The sequence below is a fragment of the Anopheles merus genome, chromosome X (assembly GCF_017562075.2).
Source record: "Anopheles merus strain MAF chromosome X, AmerM5.1, whole genome shotgun sequence".
NCBI classification, from domain to species: domain Eukaryota; kingdom Metazoa; phylum Arthropoda; class Insecta; order Diptera; family Culicidae; genus Anopheles; species Anopheles merus.
This window is the reverse complement of record NC_054081.1, coordinates 12,172,378-12,186,791: the sequence shown is the minus strand read 5'-3', so window position 1 is coordinate 12,186,791 and position 14,414 is coordinate 12,172,378. Positions and strand designations below refer to the sequence as shown.

The following is a 14,414-nucleotide window of genomic DNA, read 5'->3' as shown; positions in this document are numbered from 1 at the left end:
CTACCCAAAACAAAACAAAAAACAAATCCTGCATGTAGCTGCAAACCCACCCTGACAACTGGAGAAATATTTAAACTTTCCCATTCATGTTATGAACATATGAAATGACTGTTGAACGTTTGGCTCATCCGTTTGGGTCATTAGTGTAAAACGGCCGATAGTAGCCCTTACTCTGAACGCCCACTTAATTTTAGCTTAAATCCACTGCAATAGTACACTATCATAGCACAAACAAGGTAAACTTCGATCGCTTATTTTTGCGTCAAAACCACACCAATCCAGTGTTCATTGCTTCACTGACGGTGAAATTTCGCTAAAGTGATTGCTAAAATAAACGGCACTTATAGACCCCTTGTGAAAAGGTAAAAAGCCAAAATTTACTGCGAAAGTGTTGAAAAGAATGTAACATTAACTAAAAAACACTCAAATTGCCTCAAAGTACTATTTAACAAAAAAAAATCATTTAAATAAACTATAAAACTGCTGAACTAATATGAGTCTATCATTTATTTGTGTTTAAGTTACTTTTCCAATTCAATCATTCAATCAATAGCACTTTTTTGTTTATTGAGCAACTTGAGCAAATTGAGTATTCTTTAAGCAGAATATTTTACAGAAAACGGCGAATTATGGCCGTAATAGGCACGGGACGGTAAAAGTAAAAAAAAAATATCTCGATTAGGTTCCTGGCTGCATTTACGATTATTAGTGAATACTTGACCAACGCGATAACATAAATAGGGCGTATTTTTTTACTCATTCATCTCTAAGGTTTTTTAAGGCACCAATTATTCTCTCGTAGAAATATTGCATTTACAGGTAACGTGGGCAAGTTCCATTGGAAATTTGGTCGCTGATATCATTTTGAGAGTCTACTAAGCCGTTTTCACGAGTTTGATCTCAGCTGGTTTTATGTTTTGGGCATATGACAAAGCTCTGTTCATTCTTCCGCTCGGCTGTCCTTAAAACAAATGGTACTTTTACAGTCGTTGCCACCTAATTTTAGCTCTAAGGCCTCAATTTTTGACTGTGCGCATCAATTTTTGTCACTCGGTAATCAATTTTTGGCTCTAACACAACTATTTTTGGTCTGTAAGGCATCAATTTTTAATTCTAATAGGATTAATGATAATTTTTCAAGATATTTGAGCAGATTTCTGACTTTTGTAATTTAAAATCACATTCTTCTATTTGGCGTAACGTCCTACGTGGACATGCCAGCCTATACAGGCTTTCGAGACTTAATTCATTACCACATAGCCGGATAGCCAATACTTGCTACGGGGAGACGGTCCATTCTGGGCTTGAACCCCTGAACGGGCATGTTATTGAGTCGTTCGAGTTGACGACTGTACCACGGGACCGCCCCATCACACATAAATCACATAAAAAATACAAAAACCGAGTAATTTGATTTTTTTTAGAGAAAAATATTGAACAGTTATAAATGCTAAAGCCATTGTTTACACCTAAAAATACATGCCAATTTTTTGTCACTTGATAAAAACTTCCAATAATAGGCATAGCAATTTTTATATATTCAATAATATCAATTAAATTATTCACTACTTAAATTCGATATTTTCTGAACACACAGTTTCAGAAATAACGTTAAATTTAAAATAATGATGCCTTAGAGACAACAATTGTAACACGCTGTGAGAAATTTGATGCATTTGAGACAACAACAGATGAGTTTTTAGCGGTAACGGTTGCATAATTTCGAAGAACTGGAGCTCATCAAAGTGCTTAACACATGCAAGAACATATTTCTAAATCTCTTTTCCTACTAATTGGCATTATTTTTCCTGCTCAACTTTCCTCACTGAGCCTTACTGTCATGTCACCATGGTTTAATCGTTAGACGCGATTTTGCTGCTGCATCATAGTAGCCCGTTTTCACCAAAGCAGACGACTACCGTATGCCTCGACGTGTTAAACTTGTTTCTATCTGTTATGAAACCTTATTTGAGATTAATTCCTAAATTGTTTGATGCTCCTTACCAGATTGGGCGACTTCCGGGGAATAGTATTATTAAAAAAAAAAAAAACAGTTTCGTACCACCTCACTCTTTCAAGCCAAAGAATGGCCAGCAAGAAATAAATTGCAATAGGGAAAATAACGTTTCAGCTTTCCAAATATCACAGGTGTTCAAATAGCATTAAACAATAATAATGTACGATGAGTCAACGGCTAGGTGCACAAACACTTTTTGAGCACCCGTGTAATGACTTGTTCGTTGTTTATTTTAAGTATTTTAATTGCTAATGCACTATTTCAATGCTTTATTTTAAGCAAAACGTGTCAATTGATTGTCCCTTTCTCATATGGCAGGTTGTCGACCACTGCTTTAAAGGTTCTAACTGGCCGAGCAAGTAGCCGGCTATAAATAGGCGTTCCAATATAGCAATGCGCATGTAATGCCTTTTCGAGCAGTTAATTATGGCGATCGTTAATTGTTTAGAAGTTGTCTACTTTAATCAGAAAATAATCTGACGTTCAGAATTAGTGCTAGTAATTGTTTAATTTCAACAAGCATTATATTATTACGCCTACAACTATGCAATCCCCATGAACTAATCAGCTTATTGGGTTTTTTTCCCCCGCATTCATCTTTTCCTTCAGTGCAAAATGGCTTATGCAGCAAGCTTCCTAGCAGGGCAAGCAACTACTTAATGTAATCTACCTTTTTAAATCTCCGCCTAGCGCCGTGTTCAAAACGGTTGGCGAGTGGCGTTTGAGCCTTTTATATTTTCAATTAACATGAACAAAACTAAAACGAAGAGAAAAATACACACAAACAACAGCAACACCATTACATTAAAGCTTTCAACACCATTTGCCCCTGCCGATGCCTTCTTCGGTCGATGGCAAGCCGCACTAGATAGGCTGAAGCTACACCGATCGGGAAACTCAATATTTTCGAACAAATTGTACCCGCCCAGAACGCAACGAGGGTACAGCCGGGTGTTCCGGGCGAGCCGACCTTATCTAATCGATCATTTTCTATACCGGCGCGCATCCTGCCCAAGATGGCAGGGTCGGTCGGTCGCAGGGTGGGCGAAAATAATTACTATCTGGCACGGAAAGCCGGACCCGAAGTCAGGCCACGGCGTGTGTGTGTGTGTGTGTGTCGATAAATAACCGGTTCCGTTCGATGTTGCCCAGTGTTGGCCGGGGAAGAAATTGCATACGTCCTTTTTGGCCTACCGTGTCCTCCCGATGCACGGTACAGGATGGAGGAGCGAGGGGCCGTTCTTGGTATGCTGGCAGTTAGGCTGGGCTGCGGTGAATGCGGAGATGGTTAAGATTGCCCGGAAGAATTTCGTACCAAAAGCATGCGAAATGTACAAGGAAGTGAAACTTAAAACAGGTGATTTTGCATTGCAGATTGCATACCTTCGGGCTGCGAAGGGGTTTTTTTTTGTAGTTGTTGCAGAGCTCGCATGCTAAGCTGGCGGGAAACTAAATTCATCTACACTCTTGAAATGTTAGAAATGTCCGTTCTTGGTAAAATTCCACTCAATTAACTTGATTGCACTTTCCACTTCTGCTAGACTCGCGGGAAGATGCTTTCCCGAGAGAGTTAGAGAGAACAAAGAAACAGCGAATGCTAACGACTTACGATTCAGATCAATTAATACATATTTATTTTCGGATAATTGCGATGCAGAATGTTGGGATTTCTTAAGCTGGCCATGATCCAGTAACTAATTCAAACTAACAAACCCAGGTTGCATTCCCCTTTTTGCAGGCCACCTTCTCGGTCGATATATTTCAACCCAGCTTGCTCTCTCTTAGAGTTTTTTTTTTTTCTGCGAGCGAAAGGAAGGATGTGCATCATCAACTTTCCTTCCCAGGCGAGATGTGTGAGCCAGTGCCACCAAACAGCGCCGTTGCATTAAATTGCAATACGATTGCCCCTTTTCCGTTGCGGTTTTCTTCGTTGACTTCTTTTTCCTATTCCCTCTCTCTCTCTCTCTCTCTCTCTCTCTCTCTCTCTCTCTCTCTCTCTCTCTCTCTCTCTGACTCTCAGCTTCCACCGAGCTGCGAAAGATTAGTTGGAAAAATTTAATAAACATAAATTATCCTGCAACCGTGGTTGCCCAGCGGGCTAGCAGCACTCTAGCAAAACTGCATTTCGGTGCATCTTGCCGCTCCGCTCAGGCAGGGGCACTAAACGCTAGCTCACCTTATCCGCGTACCTTTCTTTTCCGTGCTCCGTTCGTGCACGGAGGTGCGGGGCAGTGCTGTAAACTTTTTCATTTATTTCCTGCTGAAAACGTGGAAAATCGGCACACAAGAAGCTCAGCGCACCAGTCGGGACGGTTCTGGTTTCGTACCGGGCGCCCTTATAATTCGGACACAGATTTCACACGACGCGAGCAGACACACAAAGAGATAGATACAGAGAAAGAGTGTGTGAGAGAGAGAGAGAGAGAGAGAGAGAGAGAGAGAGAGAGCACTCGCGCGTGATGCCATGCATCGTCACGAAGCGAAAGTGATACTTGAGCTGATAGTTTTGGTTGAAAAATTAGGGACAAATAGGTGAGCCACGGTCGTTCGCGGTTCAACCAAACGACCGCGAGACAACTCGAGAAGTTGATCCCGCTCAAGAGAAATATTACCGCATAGGCTTGCACATTGCCTACCGCTTGTATTGCTGGGTTTTGCAGGAGTTCTCATTGCTGTGGGACACTTTATTGACTCTTTCTTGCAAGAAATGAACTTTATGTACACGGGAATTGGACTCTATAGCATCCTTGTAGGACAAATCCAATAGGAATTTCCAAGAAGCCTGTTCAAATAGGGTGCCATAGAGTCCAAAAAAAAAAAATTATCTACTAACTTTAATTCATTTGGAGCAATCAACGCTCAGGTTGGTTTGTTTGCGGAGCAAATAAAATAGTGATAATATTATATTTTCGTTATACATTTTCCCTGAAACATAAAAACGTCAGCCTATAGGATGCACGAACTGTTTTTCGAAAGGCTTTATAAATCTTCCATCTCCGCCGAAAATCCGGTTGCAATGAAAAATGGCACACCGACCACTATTCAGGCAATCGAGTCCTTGTACCTTACCGCCCTTTTGAAGGCAAAATTTCGTCAACTTCAAGTGTGCAACTACGCTACGTCCCGGCGTAAAAATGGTTGCTATCCACCGCGAGCCGCCACGCCATCCCGGGGCCAGCGAGCGCACAAGACTCCAGTCATCCACGGCCGTTATGATTGATGAGGACGCGTAAAGAGTGCATCTCGTTGAGCGGGCTCAGTTCCCTTTCAGCTTCAGTTTTGTGCCTTGCAGCAAGCGTAACAACGCAACAGCAAAGAAAAAAAAAGCTGTGAGCGAGATTTTGTAAAATATTGCATCTCTATAGTTAAAAGAGTGAAAATATAACGTCAGCTAGCTTGTGTGCCCGTCAAGATGAACCCGCCCCGACGGGGTGTGTCGACTTCCTTCTGACAATGTGCAGAGTACACATTTGCGCGTTTTTTTGTGTGTTGCTTCTTCACTCCTCTCTCTCTCCTTTCAACCAAGTGCGAAAGTGTTGTGAGGATGTGGTGGGACTATCCTTTTTTATCCTTTCTTGCACCCGTACCCACAAAACTGCCAGCGCCTGTCCGCGTCTGCCAATGTTTGTGCTTCAATCAATCCAATTATAATTCCACAAGAAGGAGAGGAAGCGCGAGAGAGCGAGGGAGCAAAGCGAACAATTCAAATGTAAATCCATTTAGTTTTGGGCCACAAAAAACACGCTCACACATGTACTCCAAAAAAACCGAAAATTAACAAAAGAGCGGACTTCCTGTAACGATGTGAGCGCGCACGAATTGCATCCATCAGCGATCAATGGGCATGGGAAGGATGCGTTCAAACGTTTGAGAAACGTTTTTGGGACGCGACAGGCCAGTGCAACGCGACCACCGTGATGTGCTGACGGCATGTTACAGTGGCTAAGTTTGTTTTTTTTTTTCGGGTTGAAGCAAGATCCATTTTGACCATCTCTTTCGCCGTCGAGCGGACAGCCAGCGAACACGCGTGTGCATCTTTTCGTCACCGTCCGAAGTTCGTTTCTTGTTGTGCGGCCAATGTCGAGCGTTGATCAAGCGAGCTAAAAGGATACAGTACGGCACCATTATGCGGAGCTCCTTGTCCCTTGACAAGAGCTGTTTGTTGCTGCCATCACCCGGTCCGGGGAAAGCTGATGAATAAAATCCAACCCCGAGCATGTCGAGCATATAATTGAGTCGACCTTTCCAGCTCTGGAGTCTTGGAGCCGGAGTCGGAATCTTGAGCTGCAACCGTATCGATGTACCAGTGCCAGTCTCCATCCCATTCTCCTGGGGGAATTTCTGCGAGCGACGAGCAGCAGTCCCTGGCACAGTTCGGGAGTAGAATTTTCACTTAAATGTTGCCCCGCGTGCGCGCGCCAGGGGACGGGGAGGAACTCGTTTCCGGTTCGTTACGCTCGCACTGCTCCAAATCAGATTAAGTGTCGATTAGAATATGAAATCCATACGCTCCGCTCTACAATGTCTTTGTGTGCCATTGCGTCCGAGCGCCGAGTTGTCCGAAACAACGTCCGAGCGTCAACCGACCCAGCAACGGTGGCCCCAGTGACAGTGTGCGGTCCGGCCTGACCTGACGTTTGACGTACGGTGCTGTACTGGCGGGGCCGGAAATAAAACTACTGCCGTCCGTGAGGGCTTGGGACTTCACTGAGGAGGTTCATTGTACTCTCGAGCCGTTTGCGAGAGGAGCGAAAACTCCCCGGTGGGTGCACGGTTGACGACTGTTGCAGACCGTCGTGAGGGCCTTTTGCATAAATCTTGCCCTTCACGTTGCCCAGGACCAGAAATCAATCTTTCGTGCCAAAAGGAAATGAAAAACCCCGGGACTCCGTTCCCTCTCGCTGAGTTCGAGAGTTCATGAAAATGCAGCCCGATGCAAGGACCCAGGCCAGTCCGAGACAATTGTTTTGACATTTTGACACGATGGTAGGAGTTTTTTTTTTCGTGTGGCAAGAAGAATCAACACCATTGCTCGGGCAGCCCGGGTCCAGAGAAACTTAATGACAATTCCAGGTTAATCAGGCATCCGTCAATAAAGTGGTCGTACATTAGACAGATGTAAACCTGGCTCGGCAACCTCGCAAACCATCTTAATTATTTGCTCCAACTTCAAACTTTGCCCGACGCTGGCCGAACCGGCACAGCGCTTCTTGGAGTTCCGCCGAGCTGTCACCGGCGGTTTTTGACAGTGTCAAGCTAACTGACAGCCAGCTCTACCGTCGAGCGGCGAACTTTCGAACGATCGCGTCCAGACGCGAATAGACAGAGAAAGGGAGAGAGAGCGAGAGAGAAAAAGAGAGCAAGACAAAAATGGAATGAAAGTTGCAAAACATTCACCGGTTCACCGCACCGATCTGACAAGCATCGAACACTCCCACCCTTCGCCACCAAAACCGCCAGTTCTTCCCGCCCCCACCAGCTGAGTGGTGCTTGCTCATCATGAAACTCTTCGCAACCCGCCAAAACCTCAATGGCGTACTCCGCAGCCCAGTAAACTGTCTGCCCGAGCCTCAGTGCACCGGATCTGTCTACCGGATATACCCGGGTTGCCGATCAATATCGTGGATAATTGATTTCCTGCTCGAGAGCTCGACGAGCTGGCGATGAACTGGTGTCAAATGGCAGTCTCGCAACGGCGCCAGGGAAGATGTAGATGTTGCCCGTGTGTTATCATTTTGGGCAATAGGGCAAACCAAGGACACCGATAATGACGGCTTGGGACAGCCTGGGAGGTGCCAGGGTTTGTTGATTTGGGAGTGTTGCCAGCACCGGGCAGGCCTACTACCCCGGGGCCGGAAATTTCTTTCCTTTTTCCCTGTGACATTGTGTCAATGTGTGCCTCTATGTTTCTGTGCTCCTACGAAATGTGTTTGCTGCATGTTGGGTACGGCTTTTTACACTAATTGTGGAATGGACAAGTAGTTAGTGCACTGCTTAGCAAAATGACTGTAAATCAGCGGTCTGCAAGCTTTTGAGATAAAGGACCAAATTTAGTACATAATCGAGAGCCGCGGACCAGCAGAATGAAGTATACTGCTTTAGATCATTCCTGCTGAATAAAAAAATAAACAAAATCATTTTCAATCAGTCAAAAAAGGTTTAAAATTAATGATTCCTATTATTAAAACTAATTGGAAATATAAACCAATAAAATATTGGGAACAGAATGCGGTAAAGTACGATCACTTCAATAACAAAGCAAGAGCAATGTCGCTTCTTGGTCGCCTTTCACACGATAGCGCCTCCTTGCATGCCGCTAAATTATTGAAAAATATTTTTGTTGTATTGTTGAATAGTTTGGAGATGGCACACAGGCCGTACAAGCCTGTGTGCCATCTCTAAACTATTCAACAATACAACAAAAATATTTTACACCAGATTAATAATTGATTCTATTGAACAAAAATTGTCATTGTCGTGTAGAAACAATGTTGATGTTACACACGAGAAAGTTAACCTTCAGCTCGACAATCCTTTTTGAAGACAATTACTCGCCATTATTGTGGTACAAATCAACTATATTAGCAGTAAAATCGTAAAGTAAAACACATTCCGTTGCTCTGATTTTGGGTCAGGGCCGTGTGAGTCGTCCTATATTCAGTTGGAGATAGTGTTGTTGATTGTCTACATTGTTTTATGATATTCGCAGTAAGCGGCTGTCAAAACCATTTTTCGATCATGATATTCATGGTTACCATGGCACGACTTTCGAAGAAGGACAATCGCTTGTACAATAACAAATAGTGCTTTTGTGATGACATGATTGCAAAAAAAAGTAGAATGAATGTCATTTGAAATGTTTCATGCGACGCCTGCTTAATCGTGCATTTACCGGTACTTAGCTTTTAAACCACTTGATATTTTCACTCAGTCAATCAGAAAAATGGTGTCCACTTGCAGGAGTTTAGGAATTCACACGAAAACACGAAAAAATGACTAATTTTCGATGAAGATCTAGTTCTAGTTCATAGAAATATCAAAAAGTCAAATGAATGTACCAAAAAAATATCATCGTGTCAAATGACATTTTTTCCGTGATTGTCGAATGTAAGCGTGCATCTAGAATGCAATGCTTCAAAAAGTATCATATTGTAAAACTGTATGTCGATGACTATTGCCGTTCGCAACACTGGTTGGAGATATCAAGCACGGTACAACATATTAACCGGAGAAATCAAGAATGTGAGAAACTTGTTGGGTTATACATAGGTTTAAGGCACGAGTGCGTTCAAGTAGACATTATAATTCTATTTGGAGAAATTTACGGTTTGTACCAGTGATGTGCTCTTTGGAGCGCATCCACGTCTCCGATCCGACTCCAGCTATTGTTAGTACGATTCCGACTCTGGCAAAATGAGAATCACTAGTTCCAGCTGGAGTAGGAGACGACTGGAGTTGTCCGGCGTCATCCGAGGTCGTCAAGAGTCGTTCGAAGTCGTCTGGAGTCACCCAAAGTAGTTTGGAGTAGGAGTCGTCCAGAGTCGGGTTGCCGATCAATATCGTGGATAATTGATTTCCTGCTCGAGAGCTCGACGAGCTGGCGATGAACTGGTGTCAAATGGCAGTCTCGCAACGGCGCCAGGGAAGATGTAGATGTTGCCCGTGTGTTATCATTTTGGGCAATAGGGCAAACCAAGGACACCGATAATGACGGCTTGGGACAGCCTGGGAGGTGCCAGGGTTTGTTGATTTGGGAGTGTTGCCAGCACCGGGCAGGCCTACTACCCCGGGGGCCGGAAATTTCTTTCCTTTTTCCCTGTGACATTGTGTCAATGTGTGCCTCTATGTTTCTGTGCTCCTACGAAATGTGTTTGCTGCATGTTGGGTACGGCTTTTTACACTAATTGTGGAATGGACAAGTAGTTAGTGCACTGCTTAGCAAAATGACTGTAAATCAGCGGTCTGCAAGCTTTTGAGATAAAGGACCAAATTTAGTACATAATCGAGAGCCGCGGACCAGCAGAATGAAGTATACTGCTTTAGATCATTCCTGCTGAATAAAAAAATAAACAAAATCATTTTCAATCAGTCAAAAAAGGTTTAAAATTAATGATTCCTATTATTAAAACTAATTGGAAATATAAACCAATAAAATATTGGGAACAGAATGCGGTAAAGTACGATCACTTCAAATAACAAAGCAAGAGCAATGTCGCTTCTTGGTCGCCTTTCACACGATAGCGCCTCCTTGCATGCCGCTAAATTATTGAAAAATATTTTTGTTGTATTGTTGAATAGTTTGGAGATGGCACACAGGCCGTACAAGCCTGTGTGCCATCTCTAAACTATTCAACAATACAACAAAAATATTTTACACCAGATTAATAATTGATTCTATTGAACAAAAATTGTCATTGTCGTGTAGAAACAATGTTGATGTTACACACGAGAAAGTTAACCTTCAGCTCGACAATCCTTTTTGAAGACAATTACTCGCCATTATTGTGGTACAAATCAACTATATTAGCAGTAAAATCGTAAAGTAAAACACATTCCGTTGCTCTGATTTTGGGTCAGGGCCGTGTGAGTCGTCCTATATTCAGTTGGAGATAGTGTTGTTGATTGTCTACATTGTTTTATGATATTCGCAGTAAGCGGCTGTCAAAACCATTTTTCGATCATGATATTCATGGTTACCATGGCACGACTTTCGAAGAAGGACAATCGCTTGTACAATAACAAATAGTGCTTTTGTGATGACATGATTGCAAAAAAAAGTAGAATGAATGTCATTTGAAATGTTTCATGCGACGCCTGCTTAATCGTGCATTTACCGGTACTTAGCTTTTAAACCACTTGATATTTTCACTCAGTCAATCAGAAAAATGGTGTCCACTTGCAGGAGTTTAGGAATTCACACGAAAACACGAAAAAATGACTAATTTTCGATGAAGATCTAGTTCTAGTTCATAGAAATATCAAAAAGTCAAATGAATGTACCAAAAAAATATCATCGTGTCAAATGACATTTTTTCCGTGATTGTCGAATGTAAGCGTGCATCTAGAATGCAATGCTTCAAAAAGTATCATATTGTAAAACTGTATGTCGATGACTATTGCCGTTCGCAACACTGGTTGGAGATATCAAGCACGGTACAACATATTAACCGGAGAAATCAAGAATGTGAGAAACTTGTTGGGTTATACATAGGTTTAAGGCACGAGTGCGTTCAAGTAGACATTATAATTCTATTTGGAGAAATTTACGGTTTGTACCAGTGATGTGCTCTTTGGAGCGCATCCACGTCTCCGATCCGACTCCAGCTATTGTTAGTACGATTCCGACTCTGGCAAAATGAGAATCACTAGTTCCAGCTGGAGTAGGAGACGACTGGAGTTGTCCGGCGTCATCCGAGGTCGTCAAGAGTCGTTCGAAGTCGTCTGGAGTCACCCAAAGTAGTTTGGAGTAGGAGTCGTCCAGAGTCGAACGGAATCAACAGAAGCCGTCCAGTGCAATGTGCTTGTCATTAAGCATTTCATTTCGTTGTGTGTTTTGTCTTTCATTTTGCGCGTGCACTTCATACACAGGCCTATGTTTCGAAGGCCAGCTCCGACTCAAACTGATTCCGGACGACTCCGGATGACTCCGTATGACTCCAGGTGACTCCAGGCGTCTCCGGATGATTCCAGGCGACTCCGGGCGATTCTAGACGACTCTGGCAATGCTGGGCGGACCTACCTTACATAGTCGGTTTCGAAATTGTCGGAATCGGATGGAAATCGACTCCGGATTTTTGCCTACTCTACCCATCACTAGTTTGTACACGGTCTGGGAGGTGACAACAGGATTCACATGATGATTGTAATTGACCAATTCCAGATACATTAGTTGACCTGCTTCGGATGGCCTATTGGTACCAGTGGAACTGGCCATATGCATGTCGCAGTCATGTTCTGATAAGTAGTGCGCCAGAATTTCATTGTATTCAATGAAGTAGGACCCGTTTTTCTTTGATGAAACTATGTTGGTCGTCTTGGGTATGTGTATGACTCGCACGGGTTTTCTGAGAGTTTACCTATGTCACCACTAGCTCATATTTTTTGTCATAAACCGTAGTAGTGTAAAATTATCTTATAGATACTTTCGTCCTTCTCAAACATGTGTTGGGATATGAGGTGGGATTTGGTAAAAATACCCAATATGGTGCATCCCTGACCATAATACACTTTATTGCTCTTAATGATTGGTTCGACAATCAATATGGCTATAAGCAAAATTGGAAGCGTTCGACGGTATGAAAGTTCAACTTTAAAGATGGTCAGTTAGTTGTATAGCACAAATTCTTCCCTTCTTTATAAATCAGACCGTAAATGGTTCGAATCTCAAATCCCTCTATCAGGTATGACGCCTTACGTCCATCAGAATCTAACAGGCCCCGAGTAAACCAAAGAAGAATAAGACAAAGCAGCAAAAAAAAAACAACCTAGTACACATTCGCTTTCTCCTTCATAGCCCACAAACAGACACCAAACCACGAATAAACGTCTGTCAGTTTCATTTGACAGTTGCGAACCGCATGAATGACAATTATAAAACATTCGTTCCGGCTACTTATTCTTTTATCAATGTATATGTGTCGGTGTGTGTGTATGTATGTGTTTGTGTGTGTGCGAATTCTCACTTAACTCCCGCTTCCCGGTCTCCCACATCCTCCGTTGCATCTCGTTAGCTGATGAGCGCGGGATGTGGCGCGCTCGGGATAAGTTTCTATCACTCCCGGCCGCCCCGAACGCCACATACCGTTACGGCTTGCTGCATCATTCTAATGCTAGCGCGTGTATAGACCGTTTCCGAGCGGCAATCGGAAAAAAACGGTACCGCTTGGCGTGTTTGCCTTTGCCCGGAATCGAACAAGCCAGAACGGAACGCCGCACACCATCGCCCGGGCGCCCGGCGACCGGGTGGCAGGTTCCGTCTGCTGCCGCTCGACTCGAAAAGTAGCAAAAGTTGAACGATGAAGTTTTGTGCACTGCTGCCTCCGCTTCGCATACCGTCCCGCGGGAGCGCCCGCTGAACGCTCCATGCACCAAGAGTTGCACCAGTTGCAGTTCGAGGGGGAGGGGGGCTAGTAAAGAAAAAAAGAAGTCGGAGAGGACTCTCGGAGAGATAATTTAATACGATTATCTCGAGTTCAATTACAAATGAAATAGTACTATTTTGTGTGTGCTGTTTTCCATCGCTGATTAGTTTGCCATCGATATGGGGCGCCCGAGAGAACGGGGGGTACAGGCACACACGCACACAGAGTTGTGGTAAAGAGTTTCTTGTTTTTTTTTTTCGCCTAAGCTTTCCCGTCGGCACTCTAGCGCTTCTGCTGTAGGCAGGCGGCCTTTTGCTATGTGCACTCGGGAAGGTGTATTCTGGCCGGTATCGATGGCGCTGGATACTATCGAAACACTTCAGTCTTTTACACGCAGCTCGCCGCTGTTCCCGTCGGTTTCAAGTGTGCTCGTCCGACGTGTCCCGACACACACACACACAAACACATTCACGCGCAGGTACTTCAAGTTGGAAGCTCGCCTTTCTGCACGTTCTATTCTGAAGCTTTTCCAGCGCAATACACGTGCAATACCACCCATTAGTGCTAATAATAGTGTACTCCCCGTTACTATCTGCGCTCGATATCGTGCCTGATTCTGGTGTGTGTGTGTGTGTGTGTGTGTGTGTGTGTCTGGGAATGCTTGTAAAGCAACAACAACAATAAACACACCTTTTGTTGTGTTTGGTGCCTAAGATGTGTCTCTCCATTGCGAAACAGGATAGGGCACAGCAACAATGCGGCATGAAAATTTTGCTACGGCCTCAGCCAACGGGCGACCGGAAATGCAGAACACACACACACACACACACACACCGGTCCGTTTCGCGCCCGGTTGCCTGGTCGAGGGACACTGCCACTGACGGCTAGGAGCCAGGATGTTGATGTGCATTTTATGTAAAACTCACGATGTCGCCACATTGCCCGGTTTGGCGTGGCTCGGGCCGGTAGAACGACCAACAGGCAACAGCGCGTCATGCCTGGCAATGACAATGATATCACACCGGCGGCCGGTGCGTCTGCTGAGGTCTGAGGTCGTGCGGTTCCGTCGGTGGGCGATGCCCTCCCCGAATATTCACGATGATTGATATCATACGCCTCGCGCCCCGCCGTAAGCCAATCAGCACTCGATCCAGCCAATTATCGCTGCATCTGTCCTACACTGCGCTGCCATCCATCGCGTTGCCCCCGTTTTGGGGTTAAGTGACAGTTTATTACCTTTTAAAGCAAATTGTCTACCCCTTGCGGCCACGCGCACACGGAGACGGCACTGGGAACTCACCTGCTGGGAACTCAGT

At 44.2% G+C, this 14,414-nt stretch overlaps 1 protein-coding gene across 2 annotated transcripts in view; it reads right to left on the bottom strand.

Moving 5' to 3' along the window:
• LOC121591644 (carbonic anhydrase-related protein 10) overlaps nucleotides 1-14,414 on the bottom strand; it is an 83,168-nt gene that overhangs the window by 49,824 nt on the left and 18,930 nt on the right. The gene's annotated exons all lie outside the window — the stretch shown is intronic.